The sequence below is a fragment of the Pipra filicauda genome, unplaced genomic scaffold (genome assembly GCF_003945595.2).
Source record: "Pipra filicauda isolate LSUMZ 115617 unplaced genomic scaffold, ASM394559v2 scaffold72_size3293161_pilon, whole genome shotgun sequence".
Taxonomy (NCBI): domain Eukaryota; kingdom Metazoa; phylum Chordata; class Aves; order Passeriformes; family Pipridae; genus Pipra; species Pipra filicauda.
Window position 1 is genome coordinate 2,428,118 of NW_024104898.1, and position 13,456 is coordinate 2,441,573.

Genomic DNA, 13,456 nt, shown 5'->3' on the forward strand with positions numbered 1-13,456 from the left:
GTTTTGTCATCTTTGAATGTGCCCTTGAAACAGTTGGGGGACAAGAGCTGATAGTAACCTCCTCTTTGCTAGACTGAGCCAGTCCAGCTCCCTTAGGAGCTCTTCCTCAGAACTTCTGCTCCTGGTCTTTGACCATCCTAATGCCCTTCTGCTGGATGCCCACCAATTACTCTACATTCCACCTGAAATGAGGAGCCCAGAACAGGTATTTGTCTCCCTGTTCACCACTGACACCTGGCATATACTATGCAGCTTATAGCGCTCTCCCTGCCCTGGTCCTGGAAATATGTTGCAGAACTATGACCAGTGTCCTCACTCACCACTTGCCCTGGAAGCAGCCTTGGACTGAGCACCGTTTCTTTGCGAGCACTGGACAGTATTGCCTGTACCACACCACCTAATACCATCCCAGCCCCTTGTTTTCAGAGGGACACAAAGACCCTGTGAATCATTCTTTCAAAAAAAGCAATTCCCAAAAGGTTTTGTCTGCCATTAAACCAAAACCAAAGCCAACAAATTTCAAAGCATTTCCAGTTCTCACTTTGAAAAGTGTTTCACAGCCTCCTACCCTTCATCCGCAAATGAAACCATCTCAGTTTGTGTTCCTGCAACATCTTTTCACTAGTGCCCTCAGCTGACTTCTTTTCCTATTTTGTTTAAGGGAAAAACCATTTTAAAGCATTCACTCAGTGTTAACCTAAAGACCTTTTTTTCCTCAAAACATCAATCAATCACAACTCTAGTTATGCCGTTGCTCATCAGTGTTTCTGGTCTCCATACAAAGATATATTACACCTAAGAGCAGAGGGGCAATAGTAACCCTTACTTATACATCTGTAGTCTGTCTGCACTTGGCATGCTGCATTTACACATGGGTACGGTTTTTCTGAGAAGCAGCAGAAAGAGGTCAGGGGAAGAGAGAGGGAAACAGACTTTCCTATATGACCTCTCTCCTATATGATCCCCCCAAATTCTTCATTCTCGTCACATCTGCCTTGGGGGCACTGTGTGAATCACAAGGACCTGGAATTACCCCCATCAAGTGCCTGGCTGTCAGAAAGTGAGAGATATATCACAGGGAGTTCAGAAATGCATAATAAAGATGATGAAGTGTTTAGATTCTGAGTGAATGACTTACAAGAAAAGGTTAAAAAAATGAAATATGTATACAATTTAGTGAAATGAGGAAAGAAGGGCATTTTATTGCCTGGAAATATTCTGAAGTGTTAGCAGTAAGGCTAGCTGAGAAAATTAGACGACAGCCTGACAGGACATAGACAGCGTATCCAATTCCCTTCCCTAGTGGTACCCAGTTTTGGATGCACACCATAACCCAAGATCAGGAGAAAAATAGATGGTTTCTCTCTCTCTCAAGACCAGCTGGCACTGCACAGCCTTGGTGGGCCAGAGGTAAGTGAGTGAGACCTCTCTTCTGGAAACACAGTGCCACAGACAAGAGATGCCAGAGTCTCTGGCAAAACCAGGTTTGAACTGCTGATTTCTTGGCATCTTCCCTGCCCTCAGGAGCTTCCTACAAAAGAAAGTCCCTCTAAGAGGGATACCTAGTCCTCCTGGAGGTCCTTGTTAAAACCGATAGCTCACACAAGAACTACATAATTCCACAGATCAATGTCAACAGGAATACGCTCAGAGCAGCTAATTACAGATGCCAGAGCCGGTGAGGTGAGGGAGTGAGAGTGAATGAAGAATTAATATGAAGCTGATAGCAAGTGCGGATTAAAAACAACCACTGTCTATTTCACTCTCGTTTGGGGACTTGTAGCTAGGATCTGCTGTGCAACAGCCAGCACTGGGACAAATCAGGCAGCAAATGAACTTTGATGCCCCAGGAAAAAAGCAAAGGTGAGATAGAAGGAAACCCAGAGAAGCATCTGGAATGCAAATTAGTGCCTCCAAAGCACTGTCTGTAAACGCCTGGCCTAAACCCAAACTAAGCCTGAGCATATCCTGGCTGACAACTTCATGTCCTTGCAGCATCAGGAAAAACGTTTCAACCTTTTGGACCCCAAATTCCCTAATACAACAATACTGATTACGAGCAGGCATTCTTGAAATGGTTGGCAGTTATCTACTCACAACATGCTGTGTTTCACTACCCCTGTCTACAGATGGAAAACTGAAGGTCAAAACAGATGAGCAGTATACAAATCAGTCAGACTTGTGAAGGACAGCCAGGTGTCATAGCCCTACCTGCAATTCCTGCTGAGTTACAGAGGCTCCCTGAGACTGGGAAGGAACTATAATACCTCCAGCTGTCACTGGGAATATGCTTCTGGGAGGCATGGCACAGACTCTAGGACTTTAAACATCTGGACTGCCCCATCTGATTTGAGGCCACAGTATTGTAGATGTTAAAGATTGTGCAGGTCTTCTACTTTATTCCCTTCTACCATGTGTCAGTCTGCCACCAGTTGCCAGTCAAGTTTAAGGGCATGTAGCCTGTGATGGAGGTACTTGTAAATGAACCTCCAGATCTGAGCTCCAGGCAGAGCCATAAAACATTGCAGACTTGGACTGCAGGAATCTCCAACTCATCTTTCCAGTTCCTCAGAGCTTCTTTATCTGCACTTTCCAGTCTGGCTTCAAAAGCTAACTTTGTGATGGAATAAGCGCTGCAGGGCTTTGTGTTTTCCAAGGGAAAGCTTTGGGTTCAGCCCACTGCCCTAAAATCAAGCATTGTTCAGGATCTCACAAATTAAGTCTCAGGCTAAAAAGGGAGGTGAGGCCTGTGTAGATATGGACATCCATAGGTCCTGACCTCTGGTAGATTCGCATCTGCCCACACCTACTTCCATGCAATCTAGCAATACCCATCTCATACCTTATTAACTATCTTTATTCCCAGTGTAGCTTTCAGCATGGCACACAAATTCAGCCTGAATCAACCACCTAATGCTTGTTAAGTGCCCCTCCTAGAGCAAAGACTACATCTCCAAATCCCACTTTGCAGGAGGTAGTCAGTGCACAGGCTATGCATGTGTGGGGTGTGAGGAGCCCATTTACAGCTGAAAACTGACTTGCTATGGGATCCTCAGCAACCTGCTTTTACCTACTTTTGTCTGCTGACACAATATGATAATGATAATCAAGCGGGACAATAACTCTCAGTCACTCAGAAGGGAACTGAGAAACATAGCAAACATTTTATGAGACCTGAGGGAACATATAAGTGCCTGAGCTCTTCTCCCCTTCCAGTGGTTACAAACGGAGGAAGAACCAAAGTGTCACTTGCTCTTCAAATTCCCATCAGTGCAGATGTGAAAGGCCCATATGGGATGTTCTCCAGTGCTGCAGTCACCCTTTTTGCCTGGTTTTAAACTGCAGTTGTGCCTACTCTCCTGTATCAGAGTCCAAAACCAGCTGGCCAGTTTTGTTACCTATTTCTGTCATTCTTGCCCCTTACCCATCTCCCCTATCTGGCATTTCCTAAGGGTATCTGCTGGTGAGGGACACACAAAAATAGACCATCTATCTGCTGCTAAATCTCTCCAGCCAACCAGAGACAAATAAACAAAAGAAAAATCCCAGGACACCAGCAATCCTGTTGCTACCTCTTCCCATATAAGGCAATCTTTTTGTATTTGTCTTGTAATCTGTATTATTCCTTCTTCCTAATCAAAAGGGAGAATAAAGGCCAGTGACGAGTGATGAGGAATCAATTACAGGGAGAGCGAGTGGTACCTTCTGCTGGCTGCCTTTAAGACCAGAACTGGCATTTCAAAAGAGTGGCACTCACACAAAAGAGCACCAGCTAGGCTGCCAGATACAGTAGCCCAAGGGATGCTTTTAAATGTTACCTTCTCATAACAAGAAAAGGTCTTCACTCAGTTTCCACAGGATGGGGACTTCACTGTTGCAATGAATTGCAGTGTAGATCCAGAAGGACCAGCGCAGGCAGCGGTAGGAGGGAGGTAGGGTCTGTAAGGGCAGGGCCACTGGCACAGTCTATGCAGGATTGCAGAGAAGGTAGAGGTTTCTTCAAGAGTTCTCTTCAGGGAAACTGGAGGGGGGGTCAACGGAGGGTGATGTTGTAGGAAAAGGCTAAGACGCAGCTCAGTTTTTATGGCTCAGATGGAAGGCAGGCAGCTGGAGCAGTCAGGAAGCAAAGAGAGGATGCTGCACGCTGAGAGATGGGGTGCCATGCCAAGTGCAGCAGAGCTTCACGGGATGGGTAGGGAAGGCTGTTGAAATCTACAGCCAGGAGCTGGGCTGGCTGCAGGCTGGAACGCAGCCTGGTCTCACTGGGACTCCCTGCTGTGCTCCTGCAGGATCCCTGCTCCAGCATGGGGCAATCTCAGGTGATCAGCTATTCACGAGAATTCCTGGCTGCAGCTCCAGTTTAGATTTGGCATCAACTGGGAATTCAAGGCTGAAAGCCCCCATGGAAATTCCCATGGCATTTCAACTGCAGACAAGACAGACTGAGATAAGAAGCTGATTGATTGCAAGAGATATGCAGTGGATGGAAAGAGATACACAATGAGGACTTAGACCTTGCATAGCTTAGCAGAGTCACCTGCAGATTCAACATGAGGGCTAAAACCAATCCAAGGAGAAATCAATCCAGGGAGAAAAGAGCTCTTACCTTTCTAACAGGGGCTCTGAGCACTTCCTTAAGTGTTTAATTTTAACACACTGATCAGAAACTAAAAGCCCAAAGCTTAGTGCAGGCAAATCCCAGGAGCAAATGACAGTCTCTAGAAAGAATCTATTACTGTTTATAATCTCTGCAACAAAGACAGGTCACTCCCTCTCTCATTTAAATGGATGTTAATGAATAGCAGTCAGTGTCAGGCTAGTGTTTTCAGTTACAGAGCTGTGGGGGAAAGTGACTGCTCTGTGAGCTAGAGAGCAGAGTGTGGAAAAATAATTGTAGCACAGATAGAGATGGAGAAATAATATCAGCTGGTATTGACTCATAATTTCTAGGAATGGAAGTTGTCTTCATGCCATGATAGGATATATTTACTCGTTCACAGTCTCTCAGGATGCTTCATACATTTAACATATGTGCAGTAAGATAATTAAAGCCTCTGGGCTGCTTTGACTTCTGATTACAGAGAACTTTGTCTCTACATGTCTTTAACAGTTCTCAGCTTGGTCTGCAGAGTCCCCTGTGTCCAGTCACAGGGTCACTACATAGACCTCTTCCTGCAGCCACCACTTCACTAACTTCAAAGCAGGAGGGTTCAGAGAGCTCATCTTGGTCAGAGTTGGGAAAGCACCACTATCCCACTTCTACTCACAAGGCATCCCCACTGGGAAACTGAGCATGTTAAGTGCTGTGCTGCAAGTTGGCTAATTGCTGTGCCTCATTACAGTAGGGAATGAGAAGAGAGAAAGGGATCAGGAATTCAAGCCTCCAGTTCCCTGCTGTGGCTGGGACTTTTTAGGAATATAAATAATAATATGGTGAGTTTTGAGGGGCATTGTTTCCCCTACAGCAAACCTGTGAAAATCTAACTACAGAAAATTTTCTTTGGAGTTTACAATAGATTTAAAAGCCCCCAAAGAAACAAACACATTTCCACCCCTGACCTCCTAAACCACCCTCAAATGAGGCTGGGATTGAAGCAATATTCCCTAACATTGCAAAGTCAATTGCACAGATTGATCTATGATCCATCATTGTCCATCTCACCTGTCTGGCATGTACGTGAATTTTGGGATGGAGGGAATGGGCCAGCAGAGAAGCAACAACACTGCACCCTGTGGATGGCTGGATGCCTGTATGGATGGATGCCTGGGGGATACACACTGGAGGTGGGGGACCTGCGGCCTGCAGAAGTGGGGTAAATGCAATGGTATAGTCACAGCTTTCTCATGATGAGGAATGCAAGAGCTAACGAGAGGAAGGTAGGCAAGCTACAGCTATAGCTCCTTCCCTCTAGCATATCCCCAGCTGTCTGTGTACATATAGAGCAGATGGTGATATGGCAAGAGCAGACTTGCAATGGAACTATGCTTGAGCTCCTCTGCTCATTTGATCCACAGTATAGTTAGAGAAACTGTTAGCATAGGAAGACGAAAGATAGAAGACTTCCATCTTTGATATTGTATTTATGGAACAAAATTCTGCCACCGCTTTTCATGGAAAATTCCCTCAGAGGTTGTTTGTGATCAGTAACAGGCTTTCTATGTGTGGACAACAAGATGTGGCTTAAGGAATTCAAAAGTGTGAGAAAAAAATCTTGATGCTTCATAACACTAAATTTATACTATCTTGGAAGGACAAACGCCCATCTAATAGGCAGCCAGAACAGAGTAGAGGGAGGGTACAGGAGGGGTGATTCATGGGTAAGTTCAGAGCTTGTCACTTTTTGGGGTCATGGCTGTGTATGAGCCCAGCGTTGCCTCTGACTGAGCTGCAGGCAGAGCAGGGGGAGCCCCAGGTGTTCGGCAGTGAAATGGACACTGCTGCCGTCATTTCTCTGCACAGTTGCTGGTAAGCAGGATGGGATGATGCCAATGGGGGTAGCTCCTTCCCTCTTACCTGCTGTAGCTCCTTCTCTCTTACCTGCTGTGCTGGGTACTATATAGAGAGGAAAGGCCAGCCTGGGGGAAAATCATAAAATGGTTTAGGTTGGAAAAGACCTTTAAGATCATCAAGTCCAACCATTAAAAATGAGAGTATGATTAGCGTAGCAAGAAGGAGACCATGTGTAGGAAACTTTCCTACCAATTTTGCAGACTCAAGAAGCAGAGTGAACCACAGTTCAGCTGTGAGGTCTGTTTGCTCCTTGTTCACCCTCTGTTTCGTGACATGCCCAGATGCCTCCAGGCAAATGCTCTTTCTCCTCCCAGCTTTGATAACTGACCCTTTCATCTTTGCCACCAGACACAGATGGGTCCTTTGCGGAATTCACGTGCTCAGCTCTCAGACTGAGAGCACGCACTGTGCTCTGCACTCTCAGACGAGCTGAAACAGAAGTCTGCTTCATAGACAGTGCCAGGTTTAAAAGAGCACAACAGCCAGACAGGGGAGTCTGCCTGCCTGCCTCCCTTCTGTAGGCAGGCTTTGCAAAGACCTCAGCCAGAGAGGATGGAGACTCCTAGAGCCCCCAAAATACAAGTGATGTATGTGGGAGGGCTCCTGACAAAAACCCTGCAGACACAGATGTATGTACACCAAGGAAAATTTTGCCCGTCTCTTCTCTATCTCTATTAACAATTTCTGTATTTCCCCATCATCACCCTGTCTGTGGTGTCTCAGTCCCGGGAGCCAAGCACAGGGCAGCTGCATGGCTGCAGGGCGTGGAGCAGATGGGCTGTTTTACTGTGATGCTGAAGCCAGTAAGACAGCAGGAAGGAGCAGCTGAGTTCATATATTCTTCCTACTGAACAGAAGACACCACTCAAAAGCTGTTCTCTGGCCTCCTCCTCTGCCTGACCCAAGGAGACAGTGAGAGGATGAATGGTTCAGGCCTAGGAAGTGATTTGCTGCACAAAGGCTCTTTGTTAGAGTAGGCTGTGTTCCCAGCTTTGAATCAGTATGCATTATAGCAAGACACTCCTTTCCCATTTCATGCCTGCTTGTACTTCATCAAAAAACTTCAAGGGGACTAGCTGAGACAGTGAGACTCTCAACCTGGATTTGCAAACTCCTTCAATTCAAGTGTTGGGGTGCCTATCATCCCTGTAGATCTCTCTTTGGGAGAGGAAGTCACCCCTAGAAGTGGTGGTGATGACTGATACTTGCTGAGCACTTTTTTTGTTTTCTGGGAATCATTTCCATACATTTTACAAAATCATGTCTTCTTGAAGCTCAAGTACAGATTGGGATTGGTTGCATAAGTAGTGCATGATGCTTTTGCACTCTGGCCCCATAACCTTTATCCTGTCAGAACACCTATGTGGGGTATCCAGATGTGCACCTGGAATGACCAATAGTGGAACAGTTAACAGTCCACAAAGAGAATAGAATAGTAACAAGGGAGTGCTAAAGAAGTAGCTGGATATGCACTGAGTGCTCCTGTTTCCTCTTAAGTGTCTGTTAAGTTTGTATTTAGCAGTTTCAGGGGCGGAATAATTGATGCAGCACCTGATGTCTCGGGAGACAGACAAGTCACAGTATATCCTTACGGCCCCTCAACTTTGCACAAGGCTGCTGCTGTGAGCCAAGTCTGAATGGAAGGAGTCTTTGCTTAAAGCCTGGAGGAAGGATGGGGAGATCATAGCAACTTCCAACAAGAGGAGTAACAATGACTCATATCAGGTGACCAGGAGCAAAGATGATATGTGGGGATTCAGGGCATCTGCAAATGAATTGGTGCCAGTGTCTGTGCCTTTGACAACCTTCCCAACAAATTCTGTAGCAAGAATATGGCCAGACATTCAACTGGCAAGACAGAAGACTTTTGATGAAGACAGCATTTCAGTGGCTATCTGCACTGGGAACTCAATTCAGTGATGCACTCTTTGTGAGGAGCAAGAAAAGGTGGAGATCAGTGAACCCATATTCAACATACTAAGCAGAATGCCTGCAAACAACATGAAGACACAATATTTGCAGAATAAAAATGACATGTAGCCAATCCACATGTGAATACTTTCCCTTCTCTCCATGTTTTTTTCAGCTTTACATGCCCTGCTCTTCGGCTTATGATAATTCAGTCCCACATGCCATATCAAACATACTGTTGATGCTCTTTGTAAGTAAACATCCAATGAAGGTATAGACACATAGTATTTACTGGGCTCCAGCAAAAGCAACTGAAGGAGTTTTCTGCCCTTGGTTATGCAGGAAGTTTGATTAGACAATGTATTGGTCCCATTGAGTCTTAATTATCTTTAAATCTATGCCTCTAATCCAAAGTTCACTGAAGTCTTTAGAAAAACAGTGACTTTAATGGTCTTTGGTTCAGAGCCACTCTATTGAACCTACAGAAGTTGAATGACACTTCACAAATATGTAGTTATCTTGCCAGATATTTATAATCCTTGCTCATGGTCATGGTATTTGACTAACTTCCCAAAAAACCAAGCAGATACTACTAGAAGAGACCACAATCTATCCAAAGGGTCCATACCATAGCCTACAGGAAGCTGCTGGATCTCTGAACAAAACATTAGTCAAATACATATTTATTAACGGAGGAATGAGTAAAGCCACGAACCCATTTGAATAAGTGGAAAAAGAATGAGTATTAAAAAAACTGAGTACATTTTTCATTTCAAACTCTTCACTTAACTCTAACTGCAACTTGGTTTCAAGAGCCTAGAGGGACATGAATCATATTCATTAGGAAAATCAGCTTCCCCTCAATCAATCCAGTGATGTAATCTCTAATGTGTAGAGTTATTGCTCTGGAGATAATGGCATGGACTTAAAAAACAATACTTCATGTATCCAATAGAATGCAGCTACCTCCAGGGCACCACCTGCACAACTGTGCAGTAGCAGGGTGCTGTGTTCATAAATGAAGTTTGGGTAGAAATGAGGAAGCTACGATGTTGAATCTTACAAAAACAACGTTTTTGAGGTTCAAACTGCTTTTCAATTGACATAACTGGTACTGGTACTGGTAACTGTGTGACCTGACAGCTCTGACTCCTGTTAGAAATGAGATGCAGCTACATGGCACCCACTGGCATGTGATCATCTACCACAGCCTTTGAAACACACCTTTGCACTAGTTGCATTATCTGAGTTGAAGAAGTAAAGAAGCAATTCACTTTGGCAAGCCTTTCAGATCTATGATTCCCTCTCAGCAGGAAGGCATCAGTGGTGACAACACCAGTGTAAGTGGCTGCCCACAACTCAATTACCTCTGTGAAACAGCTAATGGCTTTCTTGAACTCGAATGCTGTGGCAAGTGATCTGATCAGGTCTCATTGTTTCCAGTGACTCAGAACCCAAATCTCTCTTCATCAGTCCCAAGCACTGTTGCTGATGCTATCTCAGAACAGAGTGGAATAGGACAGAAAGAGAAAAAAACAAAAGGGAAGAGAAGGGAAAGCGAAGTTGGAAAGGACCTACAACCATCAACTAGTCCAACTGCCTGGCCACTGTGAACACCTCTCGAGGAAGCCTTTTCCAGTGTCTGACCACCCTCTCAGTAAAGAAATTTGATCTTTCCCTGACGCAGTTCTGAACCATTCCCATGTGTCCTGTCACTGGATACCAGGGATCAACACCTTCCACCCTCAAGAAGCCGTAGAGAGCAATAAGTACTTTACAATTTCATTGGAAGCTTCCCATCTTGATTATACATAGGCTAGACTTAGCTGGGGTGTTCAGGTAAGGTCTGGGTCAACATTGGAACAACCACACCTTTAAGTCTTCATAAGTTTCATAGATGCTGGACACATGCCAGAAAATAAGCCAGTTGCCTGATTTCTGGGAGAGGAACTGGCCAAAGTAAGACCATGACGCTTCTAGTGCAGAAAGGAGGCTCAAAGTACAAAAATTGCAAGCCAAGAGCAGAGTCTTCAAACTTTGCATTCAATCAGGCCCAGCTCCTGAAGACTAAGACTTGCCAGTTTCACTATAAAAAGCAGCTGAACAGTCCCATCTTAGGAGGTACCCCAGGGCAAGGAGGGGTCTTTGCCTTCTCCCCTCTCTGAGGCCAACCATCATAAAACTGCGTGCAGTGACTACCGCTATTAAATACATAGTTTTAAAAGGGTCTACCAAGAGGAGGTATCCACATGCCTCTGAGCAACCTTCATCCTGTGACCTGACCATGAAGATGTCTTTTGCTGCAGGGTCTGTAAGAGCATCTAGCAGGAAGCAGGAGGAAGTGCACACTGTAACCTGGTTACCAGTTAGGAGACATGAGAAAAAGGTGGCAGGGGACTGTGGTGGGAGCAATCCATATTCAGCTTGCCTCTGACCAGGACGCCCAGGTCTTTTTCCATGGCACTGCTTTCCAGCATCTCATTCCCCAGTCTGTCCATACATCCAGGGTTGCCCCATCCCAGGTGCAGAATCTGGCACTTCCCCTTGTTGAACTTCATACGGTTGGTGATTGCCCAGCCCTCTAATTTGTCAAGGTCTCTCTGCAGGGCCTCCCTGCCTTCGAGAGAGTCAACAGTTCCTCCAGTTTTGTGTCATCTGCAAACTTACTTAGTGTCCCTTCCAGTCCCATGTCCAAGTGATTTATGAAGATGTTGAAGAGCATAGGGCATAAGACCGAGCCCTGCAGAACCCCACTAGTGACAGGTCTCCAGCTGATGTTCCCCCATTCTCTATTACCCTCTGTGCTCAACCAGTGAGTCAATTGCTCACCCACTACATGGTGTGTTTATCCAGCTGTGTGATGGGCATTTTGTCCAGAAGGATCCTGTGAGAGACAGTATCAAAAGCTTTACTGAAATCCAAAAAGATCCAAAAATGAACTGGCTTCCCTTTATCACCTAGGTGGGTTATGTTGTCATGAAAGGAAATCGGTTTTGATAAGCAGGTCTTTCAGGAAGCCGTGCTGGCTGCGACCAGTGACAACGTTGTCTTTCAGGTGTTTTTAAGTACTTCCCTGAACAATCTTCTCCATTAGTTTTTACCAGGTACTGAAGTGAGACTGACAGGTCTGTAGTTTCCAGGGTCCTCCTTCCTGCCCTTCTTGAAAATCGGGACATTTGGTAGCTTCCAGTCAGCTGGGATCTCTCTGGAATCCCAAGAGCATTCAAAAGTCATCAAGAGAGGTTGTGTGATGACATCAGCCAGCTCTTTGAGGATTCTGGGATGAATCCCATCAGGCCCTATAGATTTGTAGGGATCCAGCTGGAGCAGCAGATCCTGTAAAATTTCAGGGTTGACTGGGAGTTGATCATTTTCACAGTCATGGTCCAACAGCTCAGGGCACCAAGACCCCCTTGGCCCGTCAGCTGCACTGAAGACAGAGAAAAAGAACACCTCTGCCTTGTCTCTGTCCCTGTTTGTGAGGTGACCATTCTCATCCTGTAACAGGTTGATGCTATTTCTATCCTGCCTATTGCCATTAATGTATTTGAAAAAACCCTTTTTTATTGTCTCCTCCATTTCTCATCAGCTTCAACTCCTGTTGAGCTTTGGTCGCACAAATTTTCTTCCTACAGCTGTAAGTAGCATCTCTGAATTCTTCCCAAGTCACTTGACCTTGCTTCCTCTGGGCATACACCTTCCTTCTTTGCCTTTTTTCCAAGAGAAGATTCCTTTTCAGTCAAGCCGACATTCTGCCTTGTCTGCTTGACTTCTGACATTTGGGCATTGCCTGCTCCTGTGCCCTTAGGAAGTGATGTTGGAAAAGTGACCATCACTGCTGGACCGCAGCACCTGCAAAAACGTTTTCCCAGATGACCTTACTTACTAATTCCCTGAGAAGCCTGAAGTCTGCTCTTCTCACATCCAGAGTTCAGGTTTTGCTGGCACTTCTCCTGTCAACAGAGATCTTAAATTCGGTCTTTTTCTGGTCACTGTGGCAAAGACAGCCACTAATCTCCACTTTGTTCACAAGATTCACTCTGTTGATAAGCAGCAGATCGAAGACGGTAGTTTTCTGAGTTGGCTTCCTTAGAACCTGTTCCATAAAATTGTCATCCAGATTTTTTAGGAATCTTCTGGCCTGGGCTGTACCAGCTGTGTGGTGCTCCCAGTTAATTCATGGCAAATTGATGCCCCCATAAGAACAAGGGCAGTTGATCTGGAAGTGTCTCTTAGTTCCTCAAAGAATAATTCGTTGTCATCATCGTTCTGGCTGGGAGATCTATAGTAGACCCCCACAATGACATCCACATTATTTGTTTGCCCCTTGATTCTTATCCAGAGGCTCTCAATTGTGCCATTGCCAACTGTGAGCTCCATACATTCTAATCCTTCTATTACACGCAGTGCCATCCCTGCACCTCTTCTGCTCTGTCTATCTCTCCTGAAGAGCCTGTAACAATCCAACAGGGCAATCCTGTCACAGGACTTATCTCACCCGGTTTCAGTTATGCCAGTGATGTCAAAATGCTGGGACCAGACCAAAGCTTCAAACTCCTCTTGTTTGGCAGCCCCTGGAAAGGGAGGAAGATGAGTCTGATGGTTGAAGCAAGGACTTGAGGATTTGCTCCCAGCTGTGATGCTGACTCTCCCACCCAACCTGACAAAAAGGCTTTTTGAACTTGGCAAATGGTTGCTGCCTGCCATGGCTAGTTTCCTCCCCTGAGGAAAGCAAGCAATTCCTCATTTGATGCATCTGCACCAGGCACAATGTTCTTGAATGTCTGAGACTTCTTTCCTTCCCCTCCCTCTGATTTTTGTGTTTAGGCAGGCAGGATCATAGGGCAATGTGAATGCTCGCTCCAGAGGGGGCCAGAGGAAGAAAAACCGATGACCAAATAACTTCAGAAGAACGGGAATTGCCTTCAGGGAGCTCCCCTTCATCCTGCGTTCTCATCAGCTGAGAGAGATTCAACATCGTCCTGCTCTGCTAGTCGCTGAATATTTTATGCCATGGCTACAACCAGTCCATTT

The 13,456-nt window shown here is 45.5% G+C and overlaps 1 protein-coding gene across 1 annotated transcript in view; it reads right to left on the minus strand.

Moving 5' to 3' along the window:
* Nucleotides 1–13,456, minus strand: part of MDGA1 (MAM domain containing glycosylphosphatidylinositol anchor 1) — a 152,834-nt gene that overhangs the window by 12,587 nt on the left and 126,791 nt on the right. The gene's annotated exons all lie outside the window — the stretch shown is intronic.